This window comes from Fukomys damarensis, unplaced genomic scaffold (assembly GCF_012274545.1).
Source record: "Fukomys damarensis isolate Sample0158 unplaced genomic scaffold, DMR_v1.0_HiC HiC_scaffold_38, whole genome shotgun sequence".
NCBI lineage: Eukaryota > Metazoa > Chordata > Mammalia > Rodentia > Bathyergidae > Fukomys > Fukomys damarensis.
The window spans coordinates 64,850,980-64,863,318 of NW_022900950.1; the positions used below are offsets into that span (position 1 = coordinate 64,850,980).

Sequence of the window (12,339 nt, forward strand, 5' to 3'; positions counted from 1 at the left end):
TTTTTTTTTTTTGGTACTGGGATTGAACTCGGGTCCTTGTGCTTGCAAGGCAGGCCACCGAACTGCTGAGCTAAATCCCCGGCCCGCTCACTCTTTTTATAAGGTCAAAGTTCTGTCAGATTAGGGTTCTACCCTAGTGACCTCATTTAATCCTCACTACCTCCCTGAAGGACCTATCTCCAAATACAGTCACATTAGAGCTTAAGGTTTCAGTCTGTGAAATGTATTTTTGGTGGGAGAGGAGTGGTGGACACAATTCAGTCCCTAACACTGGGCATGGGGAGTACAGCAGCTGATTGGTTGCCAGAGCAGGGCCCATGAGTCAAGGGGCCACTGGAGAAGCTCTGGAGGCTCACCAGACAGCTGTGGGACAAGTTAGACACAGCCCTTTGCCCTGGGCTGCGTGGAGCTTCCTGTCCCCTATTCCAGGTGCCCAAGTGTTTGCAGGGGGTGCAGAGTTGTGCCCTCCCTGCAAGTTGAACCACCCAGGCAAACCTCTGGGCTCCTATTCCGTCTCACTCTTGCTTCCTGCATAGTGGTCACGAGGAATTATTTATATCATGTCCTGGTACAGCTACCAAAGTCTCCTGGACAGACTACCATCGTGTGGATCCCAGCTTTGTAGGCAATAGGAGCCCCAACCATACTGCCTTTCTCACTTGGCAGCAGCGGCTGCTGGAAATTGTGGTGGTCCTGACCCTGGCCCTGTTGGAGGTCCTGGTGGCCTGCAGTTAATCCCCAGGCAGAGGGAGGATAGCATGGGTGGTCACCCATGCTACAGTTGATGAAGGCAGCCGCATCAGGTGACCCAGAGGGCAGAAAAAGGCAGAGAGAAATTCTTGCCTGAGCAAGAATCTGCTTCTAGTAGCCCTGTGCCTACCCTTCAGGGTGGTGGTGGGCTCTACATTCACCACCAGGACCATCATTTACCTGCTCAACCCCTATCACCTGGTCACCTGATGCATATTGTCCTCCTGGCCTATTTTCCACGTCCAGAGCTTTTGTGGTCTTCAGGTTACAGAAGAGCAAGCTGAGTGGCATTCTTGCAGCATTGCTGTTTCCTGTGGTAAATACCCAGCGGCTCCCCTCTGAACTGCAGATCTACTACATGCAGCATGTCATGCTCTGCATGGTGCCCACCTACCTGCTTTGGAAATGAGGTGCTTACACTCCAGAGTCCCTCAGCAATTTCTGGTATGCTCTTCTCCCAACTGGCTTCGTGTTATTCCACCACTTCAGCACCCTGCAGATTCTCATCCTGGTCACCCAAGTGAATTTGAACAACATGCTGCATCTGGCCACTTCAGATTAATTTTATGGCCCTTGGTGCCACATCTGGCCCTTGGAATACCACACCATCATGACCCTAACCCACAGGAAGCTGACCGCCTTGTTCTCAAACATTCTGGGTCTTTGTGTCAATGTCTGCAGGATCTGCTCTAGCTTCCAGTCAAAACAAAATAGATTGAAGGTGCTTGCTTTTTTAGGTTTTGCTGTTGTTATTTGTTTGTTTCTCTCCCCAAAGAAGAAAGTCCTGACTTGACTTGGAGAACACCCAGTTCTTGATAAAATCATGGGACAGGGCAGATAAAAAATGTTACAAAAAAGTAAATAAAAGATACAAAGCAGTTCAGACATTGGATATAAGACAGCACAGGACAGCAATCCTGAAATAATTGAAATTAACAAAGTAATCACTAGAATTGCTCCAATTTAGGGTTTAGAGACAGTTTCCAAGCTGTGGTACAGGCAGGAGGAAATCAAACAGAGCCTGGTGGTTCCCAGAGTTAAGGGAGCAGAGAATTGTGGATTGGGGAAGGTCACGGCAGGTAGAATTTGTGCATCAAGTAGCAGAAAGATTGTTGTATAGAAAAGAAAACCTGCTCCAAGAGAGTTTCAGGTATCTACAGAAGGTTCCCTTGAGTCTTCAGCTGATTATTGACCAAAGCATATATATATATATACCAGAGCCAGAGCCAGACTGACCAGGTGGGTAATCCCCAGAGACTACACACACACACACACACACACACACACACACACACACACCCACACACCATACACACACACACACACACACACACACACACACACACACACACACACAACTAATGCAGCCAGAATGAAAAACTTCTACCACATAGGGCAACAGGTACTCAGAAAGGTATTACTCTAGTAATGGTGCCAAATTAGCCCTGAAATAAAGACTACTTTGGTTCCACCTAAACAAGCTCAAAGGCAAACTCTGAAAAGATCAACTGTTCTCAAGCAGTTTAACTGCATCCCAGAACAAAGTCCAAGAATAAAGGAATAAGGAAAGATCCAGCATGTAATTTGAAATTCACCATGTTGGGTATCCAATCAAAATTGTTAGGCATGCAAAGAAGAAAAATATTCCAATAAAAGGGAAAATATAATCTAAAATGTGGAGAAAATTCTGTCAATAAGCACAGACCTAATGAAATGGACTATAGATTAGTGGATAAGAACGTTAAAGCAGCACTTACAAATATATTCCATATGTTCTAGGAGGCAGGGGAAAATACAAGTATGTTAAAAAGAAGCATGAAAGGAAAAAATTTAAATCCAAATAAAACTGTTAGAGATGAGAAATGCAATGAATGATATGAAAAATATACTTATGATTAACAGAACACTTGATGCTACAGAATTGAAGCCCAGCAGTAGAAACTATTTTAAATGAACCAAAGAGGGTGGAGGCGGGGAGGCAAAACCAAGAAGAACAGTGAGTTCATCATCGAGTATGTGAAAACATGCTGGAGTCCCTGAAGGAGAAGACAGCAGGAAAAAGGGAGCGCAGAAAAGATTTGAAGAAAGATGGCCGAATTTTTTTGAATTGTATAAACTGTATTGGCAATTTATTACAAAACAAATAAAATCACCTCCTGATTCAAGAAGCTCAACAAGATCCAGTGGTTTCTTGCCTGAAGTCCCCTTCAAGAGAGTAATTAGAAACTGCAAACAAGGAGAACCTGATTTTTTTTTTTTTAATTCACTCACCAGAAGACAGCAGTGTGTGGTTAAATCAGGATACAAGATTGGGATTAACAAGTATTTCCTACATCTGAACAAACTTCAGGTGATTTAATTTCAACTCACAGATGATTTTAGATCTGGAGCAACTTCCAGGGAACTTCTTATGAAGTTTTCTTTGCTTATCAGTGCAAGAACTGAGAGCCAAGAAGTTAAATGATGTGTCCAAGATGGCACAAAATATTAGCTATAGAATTGTCTCTAGCTCTTAAATTCCTTAATTCCTGGGTTAGGCTGCTTTCTAATAAATTGGGGTGGGGGGAATCTCAGTTTTTTCATCTTACTAAATCTCTGTGCCCTGGGCCAACCATAGGGTACTACCAATGTAACAGTAAAATTGCTTGATTGAGATACGTGCTATATAGAATGTGATTTCTTGACAGCAGCCATTCTTTGTGGGGTGAGGTGGAATCTCAGTGTTGCTTTTATCTGCATCTCTTGAATGACCAGTGATGTGGAACATTTCTTCACATATTTACTTGCTGCTTTTACTTCTTTGTCTGAGAAATGTCTGTTCATTTCAGATGCCCATTTTTGAATTGGGTCTCTATATTGGGGGGGCTGATTGTTTTGAGTTCTTCATATATTCTAGATAACAGTCCTTTGAGGAGCAGCTGGTAAAATTTTTTTCCCACATTGTAGGTTGTCTCTTAGTTCTGTTCATGGTTTCTTTTGCAGTGCAGAAGCTTTTTAATAAGATGAAATCCCAGTTGTTGATTCTTTCTGCTAGTTTCCATGCTACTGAGGAACTACCCCACAAAGAATGGCTGCTATCAAGAAATCACACAATAACAAATGTTGGCGGGGTTGTGTGGAGAAAGGATCCCTTTTCCGTTGTTGTTGGAGTGCAGACTGGTGCAACCACTATGGAAATCAATATGGAGATGCCTCAAAGAGCTGGGACTAGAGATCCCATTTGACCCAGCCATCCCTCTGCTGGGTATCTTTCCAAAAGAATTAAAAGAAATATATCACAGGGATATATGTGCACCAATGTTTATAGCAGCACAGTTTGTAATAGCTAAAACTTGGAAACAGCCCATTTGCCCATCTGTTGGAAACTGGATAAAGAAGATGTGGTTTTTCTATAAAATGGAATACTACTCAGCCAGAAAGAATGAGAAAATAGATTCATTCATAGGAAAATGGATACATATTGTGGATATACTCTTAAGTGAAATAAATAAGTCACACGTGTAAATACTGAATAGTCTCTCTGGTGTGAAAAAGTATAATAGTACACAAAATCCTAATGGGATAATTAATAGCGTGAAATAGGAAGAAAAGGGCTACAGGTGTAGGGAAAGTGGGAAGAGTAGGGGAATGGGAACAAGGGAAAAGAAAAAATATGAAGAAATGAAAAAATGGAAATAAAGTGTTTGTAAATGGGGAGGGGAGAGGGGGTGAAGGGAGGGCTGGGACAAAGGGAAAAAATGAGAACCCAGACCAGTCATGTGAAGGTACAGGATCCCAGTGATGAATGTAACTGTACTGTATACCTAGATTGTACCAATAAACTCAATAAAAAGAAAAAAAAAAGAAATAACATCTATGAAGCACCCACAAAACAAACAAACAAACAAAAGAATGTGAATGAGGGGATGCATGGCCTCGTTTACCTGGCGTATGAGGTTTGACTGCAGGGCAGTGGGAGCGATGGAATAGCACGCAGTTCTCAATGCGGAGGAGCCTTTCAAAGGTTCCCTGGGATTTCACCTGCCTTTTCTGAGATAACGGCATTTCCCAGACATTATATTCCGTGCAGTATCATGACAGATATGGGAATATAGGTGTGCTCTATCAAGTCAAACATTAGAAATTTACAAAATACACGAAACAATATGTCAGTGCCAGGGATCAAACTTAGGACCTCGCACTTCCAAGGCAGGAGTGATGCCACTGAGCTATGTCCCCGGGCCTGGCTGACTTTTTTATTGAACAATAATTTGTTTTGCATAAAACACAGTATTTATGTTAACATGATGACTTGGTTATGATGACTTTAAAGTATATAAATAAATGTTTTGGAAGTTTGTTCCCAAGATAGTAAAGAGTGAGAGGTATAGCCCATATAAAGGCTGCTTTGGGCTCTGCCTAATTCTTAAGAGCGAAAGCGGATCCTAAAACAAAAATGTTTGAGAACTGCCATTGTAGGAGGCTTCCAAAGCCATGCTGACTTTGTTCTGGTTTGTTTGTTCATTTTCTTGCTTTGGTACCAGGGATCAAACTCATGACTTTGCACTTGTGTGGCAGCCACGGTGCCACTGAGCTAAATCCCCAGCGCTGAATTTGTTTTTTTTGTTTTGCTTTGTTTTTATTTTTTTCTTTTTAAAATTAAGATTTTTTTATTGGTACATTTTAGGTATACAATAAAATGACATTCATCGTTGGAAATTTGTACCTTTATACAATTTCTTGGCTCTATTTTCCCCCATTCTCCTGCCCTCCCTTCAACCCCTCCACACCTCCCTTGCAAAGACTTTGTTCCCTTTGTTTCATTTTCTCATGTTAATTCCATTCCCTTCTTTCCTTGCCTGCACCCCTCCCACTTCCCCTTCCCCTTTGCCCCTTTTCTTCCTATTGAGAAACAGAAAGGGTGAGTAAGGACCCAAAGGTACAACAGGTAATGTGAAACTCAATTTGTTTTTTGCTCAGACAGTGGCTTGTCTGGAGAGATTTTAGCCAGAAGGGTCGTGACGGGAGCGACTGGAGTTCTGACTAGAGTTTCAGGGAAGACTTACGTGGCAATTTGCAGGTAGATAGACAATGAAGTAGAAAATGAAGAAACAATAATGAGAAGGCTATAAAGTGCAAGTGAGAAGTAGGGAGGTTGTGGGACCAGTAGGAGAAGGCAGGAAAGGACATGGCAGTAGAATTCATGGGAGAGAGAATCCATAAGAGCCAAAAGGCACAGGGGAGAAAAGTGACCGATGTGTTACCTAGCTGGCCTAAACGGTGGCAGTAGCCACCAGTGGAAATAAGGAATTCATAAAAATGATGTGTTGGGAAGTAAACACGAAAGTAAAATTGCAAATATGGCATGCAGATGGCCGGGAGTATGAATGGAGCTGGAGGGATTTGGTTCATGTCGGACAGGTTGAGCCAAAATGTGTATGGGCTGTGGGAACTGAAGAAATCACCCGGAGAGATCCCAGAGCAAGATACAGACCGGGAACAAGAGACCTCCTCTGTGGGACACTACAGTTAGGGTAGGGAGGTGTTAACCCTGAAGGCAGAGGAAGAACTAGGATTTTGCAAAGTCCCTGAAGCCAGGAAGAGCCTCTGCAAGAGCAAGATGAGTTCGTGTGGCATCCAGAAGCCCCTGAGGAGAGCTAAGAGAATGTCTGTGAGGATGTTATGAAAGGATGCCTCAGGGCCCTTCAAATGCAGTTTTGCGAGACTTGGGGATGTGAGTCAGACGATGGGCCAAGTATAGAAGGAATGAGTGTGAGATGAGAAACTCCAAGAAGATTGGTGGCAAGGTGAGGAGTAAGGAAAGATGGCAGCCAAACCAGGGAGTGGATACATACTCTGAGGAAGAGAGAGCCAGACAAAAACCAAAATCTCAGTTGAACTCAATCTCTCCATTTTTTTTTTTTTCTTTTTGCTCCAGGGATCAAACTCCCTTCCTTGCGGAACCACTGAGCTAAATCCCTGGCCTCAACTCACTCTTTGGAGGCAGAAAGAAGAACCCTGAAAAAGAGTAAAGGGACTGGTGAGTGTCTGGAAAACGAGATTGGCTACAATGCGCAACAAAGAATAGGTAACAGTGGCACAGGCAACTGAGGACTAGGAGCAGCTGGACACATCAGGATCCTGCCATGAGGCGAGATTCTATTCCTGCCACAAACAAAATAAAACGTAAGAAGCTCTTGTGTTTAGAAAACATTGGGAGTTTTTTTTTTGTGTGTGTGTGTGTGTGTGTGTGTGTGTGTGCTACTGGGGATCAAACTCGGGTCCTTGAGCTTGTGAGGCAGGCACTGGAGCCACTGAGCTAAATCCCCAGCCCAGGAGGTTTTATAATAATAAATAAGATACTTTTACGATGGTTTCCTTTGTAAAGTAGGACTTATTAAGATTTTTATTTTTGTATTTATTCTAATCATATCTTTATTTTTGTATTTATTTTTGTATTTATAATTGCAAAGTTTAAAAATTTTTTTTTTTTTAAACAAGGCCTCACTACATTGTCCACATTGGTCTTAAACTCATGGACTCGATTGATCCTCCTGTCTCAGTCTCCTGCATGGCTGAGATCACAGACACACTTCATTATGCCTGGATGCAAGTTTTTGGATTGAACTCGGGTCCTTGCTCTTGCAAGGCAGGCCACCGAACCGATGAGCTAAATCCCCGGCCCTGGATGCAAGTTTTAAAATAATGAGTCTTGTATTTATTTTATAATTAAATGTGTTCATAGTTTTCAGCATTCTGTATCAAGGCCACAGTGTTAAACAAGCGGTCCCTGAGAGATAGGAAGAGAAAAATGAAAGAAGGTATTGTTTTACATATTTGTACTTCAGAATTTCTTCACGTGCATAATGTTTTTATAACTAAAAAAGCAAGGCTTCCCTTGGAAGCAATCTAAGTGTCCACCAATTGATTTGTGGATAAAAACATGCAAAACATATATGTGATGGAGTACTATACAGCTGTTAAAGAAGGCTGAATTCCTGTCATTTACTACAACATGAAGGGAGGAAGTACAGGACGTTTTGTTAAGTGAAATAAGCTGGGCACAGAAAGACAAACACTACATGTGAAAGCGTGGAGCCTAAAAATATGAAATCTAAAAGTCCTGACCTCGTAGAGCTTGAAACTAGGATAGTACTTATCAGAAGACGGGGAGAGTAACAGAAAGAGAAGTATGGAGAAGATTGATCAAGGGTGCTCATATTAGTAGAAATAACTTCTGGTGTGGTGGAGCATAGGAGGGTGACTAGTGAAAATGATAATGTACTGTGTATTTCCCAAAAAGTTAGAAGAATTTTTGATGTTTTTACTACAAAAGAAAGGATAACTGTTTGAGGAGATACCCTTATCTGTACATTACCCAATGTATACATGTATCAGAATATCACACAATACCCCATAAATATGTACAAGTTTTATGTCAGTCAAAATAAGTGTAAGACTTTCAAAGCATTGCCATAAAGAGGAAAATAAACAGTTAATGTTGTGCTGTACCATGTTTTTTGGTTTGTGTGAGATGGGGGTCTGACTATGCAGTTCAGGCAGGCCTTGAACTCACAGCAGTTCTGTCTCAGCCTCCTGAGTGCTGGGATTACTGGCATGCACCACCATGCCTGGCTATAATGTTCAAGTTTTTAGTGCTGGACACAGGATACAAAGTCCTTGCCCACAGAGAGTAAAGAGCAAGGACACAATGCAAAATGGCCTCACAAATACTAACACCTTCTCTTTAGTATTTTCCGTAGTTATTAAAATGCTAATACTTGATAAAATTGCCAGATAATAAGAAGAGAAACAAATAGTCTCACTCTCCCTCCATGAATAAATGAGCCCTGAATATGATTCCTTAGCCTCACTCCATTCTTACAGTCCTAGAATCTTTCACGGAAAGTTAAGGTAACAAGCTACCCCTTCCTTCACGTAGAGTCAAAACAACCCTTCCGAGAATATTGTTTCGTCATAGAGAATCATTTAAGAGACCCTCCAAGTTATGAAAATAACAAGCAAACAACAGTCCTTCGAGTTGGTGTACAGGTGTAAGTGTCTCTGTATGGGTGCAAAATGGGCCTGTGCTTGTTGCTTAGCAACATCGTCCTTCCCCTCTGTATGCAGCAGGGAGGTTGCTGGTTGGGATGTGGCAGAGGGTCCCGCTGCAGGAAAAGATGATCTGGCAGGCCAAAAGAACCTTTATGGGAAACAACTGTCCCAGCAGAGAAGTTGCCGGGATTAGGTTATTTTCTAGCTTTGACCTACCTGGCCTGGTATTGAGCACCGTGGCCGTGGGGTTGGCTGAGATTGTGACTGCAACCTGAAATAAACGTGGCCTCAGGGGTGGGGGTGGGGGGCTAGGGTGATGGGAAGAAAGGAGCTGAATAACAGGGAGCATCACCATGATCGTGAGCAAACGAGCTGTTAGGAGAAGGACCAGGGCCCATCTTTCACTTCCTGGGGCAGAAATCCAAGCCAAGGTGCTAGCCGACTGGTCATACTTCCCAGTTTTCTCTTACTGCTTGGCTTTTTGGAGTATGACTGGTTTCCTTTGAACTAAGTAAGTCCTTAGCACTCCTACCCATGCAGGATGGTTGGGAGATACAAGTGGATTTCCTGTTGCCAAAGACAGGTGGATATTCCACCAATAAATGGAATTAAAATGAGGTGATTGTGTTTGAACTCCAAGCTAATGAAGTGGACCATTCCAGACACAACGCTGACGTGAATTTCTCCAAAGTGAGTCATTTCCCTTAGGGTCTCTTTCTTCACATTCCTTAAACATATTCCCACCACACCTGCAGTCAGTTCAGCATATGATTTCCGGGAATATGTGAAGCAGAGAGCACCACTTATGTATGAGAAAAGTGGACCCAGAGGGTAGCTGTGAGAAGAAAAAGTCTACATACACTGGTCTGGTTGTTTACGCTGCTTCCTCTGGACACTAGCAGACTACCTGTTTGAAATCATCTCACCAGACCTTTGCACGGGCCACCAGGAGGTCAGTTCCATGGTTACTGACCCATAACAGGGCCTGGAAGATGCTCAGTAAGTAGTTATTGAACAGACACATTAATCTAGTGCGTTAACGGCCATAAGAGTATCCAAATACAACCAAGTAGAGTGGAAGATTGATGGTGGTTAGCATGTACCCATTGAGAACATGACTGCGAAGGGAAATGCCGTGTGGGAAAGGACTAGTGAGAGGCTGGAACACATTAAAGCAAATACTCCGGGGAGAAAGCTTGTGTGATGGAGGGCTTCAGTGGAGATCTCTTGGAGCTAAATGGAGCCAAAGAGCATTTCCTTGCTGATGAATATCCTTATGTCTCTCTTTAGAGAGCTTCAAAAGAGTGGAAGTAAATCTCAATTTTCTGGGCCCAGCGCCAGATATTAAAGATGACAGACAAAGGAGATGATCCCTTCAGATTTACTCCAGACTGTGTATCTTCCTCCTTCTGTGGGTTAGCAAGGGTTGAGTAATGTACATCCAGGAAGTAGTACAGAATGTGGGGAAAGATGCTTTTTCCTGCGTGGTCTCTATGATTTTAGGAGCCGTTTTATCAGGGAGGATTGAGGTCTACCTAGTACTGTGATGTCTAGATCAAGTGAGAAGAAATAGCTTCACCTCCAGGTCAGGGAAGATGATAGGATGTTTCCTATTCAAGGATTCTTGTGGCTGATTGCACATTAGCAGTTTGATTTTACCCAAGGGTAACTGAGAGGATCAGGGCAGCCCTTCACTGACTAAGAAAGAAGAGTACTTATTTGATTTTTTTAAAATAAAAAGTTTGCTGCACTGCCGAAAACTACTGATGCAGCTTTTCTGGGACCTGTAGTAGGTTTCCTCGTTATCTGAATATTGAGAACCAGCTAGTAAATCAACTGTATCTTGCTACTTTTTAAGTATGTTTTAAAGACATAGAAGTTTGAAAATGTACAGGCCCTTTTTGGGTTAAAATGTTTCCATCTAATTCAAAAAAATAAAACTGGAGACCTACAAAAGTAGGAATCTCAAAGCGAAGGAATTTGAAAAACTAAAACAAAAACTACAGCCTTCTAAAATCTCCTGTGAGAAAACAAAACACGTTTAGAAAATGGACTCATGCAGGGCTGGGTTTCATAGCTGTGAACACAGAGGTAAAACTTAGCAGGTAATAATGTTTTACAATTTATGTACATTTCCTTGTTAGTGAAAGGACCATTTAGACCTCTGGAAAGCAATTTTGCCCAAGGTGTAAGCTGGTAGCGAGATTGTTTCACACAATAGCATGATTGACATTACAAAAATGTAAATAGGTGGAAAAAAGTCAACTGAGTACAACATGTGTTGAGCACACTTTTTTGTACATATACTAATACATATGTAATATATTAAGCACTTTAAACAGAAACTTAGAGTCTCGCCCATTTGAATTTATGTGCATTGAAATGAACATCAGGGGAGTGAATCCATTTACAAATGTCGATGGAGCATTATTGTGTTGTATAAACTGTGCTTGGTGTTTGAATACTTCGCTGCTTTCAAGCATCCCTCCTGTCCCACAGTGAGGGGACACAAAAGATACTTCCAAACTCCAGGCATAACAGAGCTCCTCCCAGGAGCCAGGGCTACACTAAGTGCATCATAGGTAATTCTCAGACACTCAGGAGGTGCAGATTGTTGATCTCTTTTATAGATGCAGAAGCAAAGATTTTTAGTTTGTTGTCCAAATTCGCATGGCTTACCTGGCTCCAGAACTCTGGGAACTTTCCATTCTTGGTTTGTAACAATGTTAAAACACTTTTTGCTAATATATACATATATATCTATATAGAGAGAGATATAGATATAGATATTTTTTGGCAGAGCTGGGGATCAAACTTAGGACTTTGTGCTTATGAGGTGGGTGAAACGACCACTGAGCTAAATCCCCACCCCTGTTATATATTTTAACGATAACTTCAAACTTCAAAATGTCTAATGTTATCAATGATAACTACTCAAAATGGTTTGTTTTCTCTCTCTTTTTTCTTCCTTATTATTTTTCACCTTAGATTATAAACTACTAAGGATTTATAGTCAGATTACTGCATTTTTAAAAGTTATTTGAAATAATCCTCTGTCTCAGGCTGGATTCACAGTTAAATTGCTCCATTTTTATTCAAGTTCTTGTTGATTCATTTAAAAGTTACTTTTGTTTTATAAGTAGGTAGAATATTTCCATAGTCAAAATAATGTCCACAAAACATGCTATTTTTAGAAAAATTTAGTTTCTACTCTATTTGCTTTACCTTACAGTCTCCTATATGTAACTTACTTTTTTGTGTGTGCCAGAGATTGAACACAGGACCTTTGTACTAAACCTCATTTCAAGTCCTATTTTTTTGTTAAAGTTCAAGACATAAAGAATCCTGCCAAATTGCCCAGGCTGCCCTTGAACTTGTGATTTTCCTGCCCCAATCTCTTGAGTATCTGAGATTACAACAGGTGTGTGTCACCATACCCTGCTTATATGTGACTTTTTAAAAAGTTTTAGGGCCGGGGATTAGCTCAGTGGTTCTGCTGCCTGCCTCATAATCACAAGATCTTGAGTTCAATCCTTGGTACCAAAAAAAAAAAAC

At 41.6% G+C, this 12,339-nt stretch overlaps 1 pseudogene; it reads left to right on the top strand.

Annotated features, from left to right (window-relative positions):
• The first annotated feature begins 560 nt into the window (after positions 1 to 560).
• LOC104853107 overlaps positions 561 to 12,339 on the top strand; it is a 16,143-nt pseudogene continuing 4,364 nt past the window's right edge.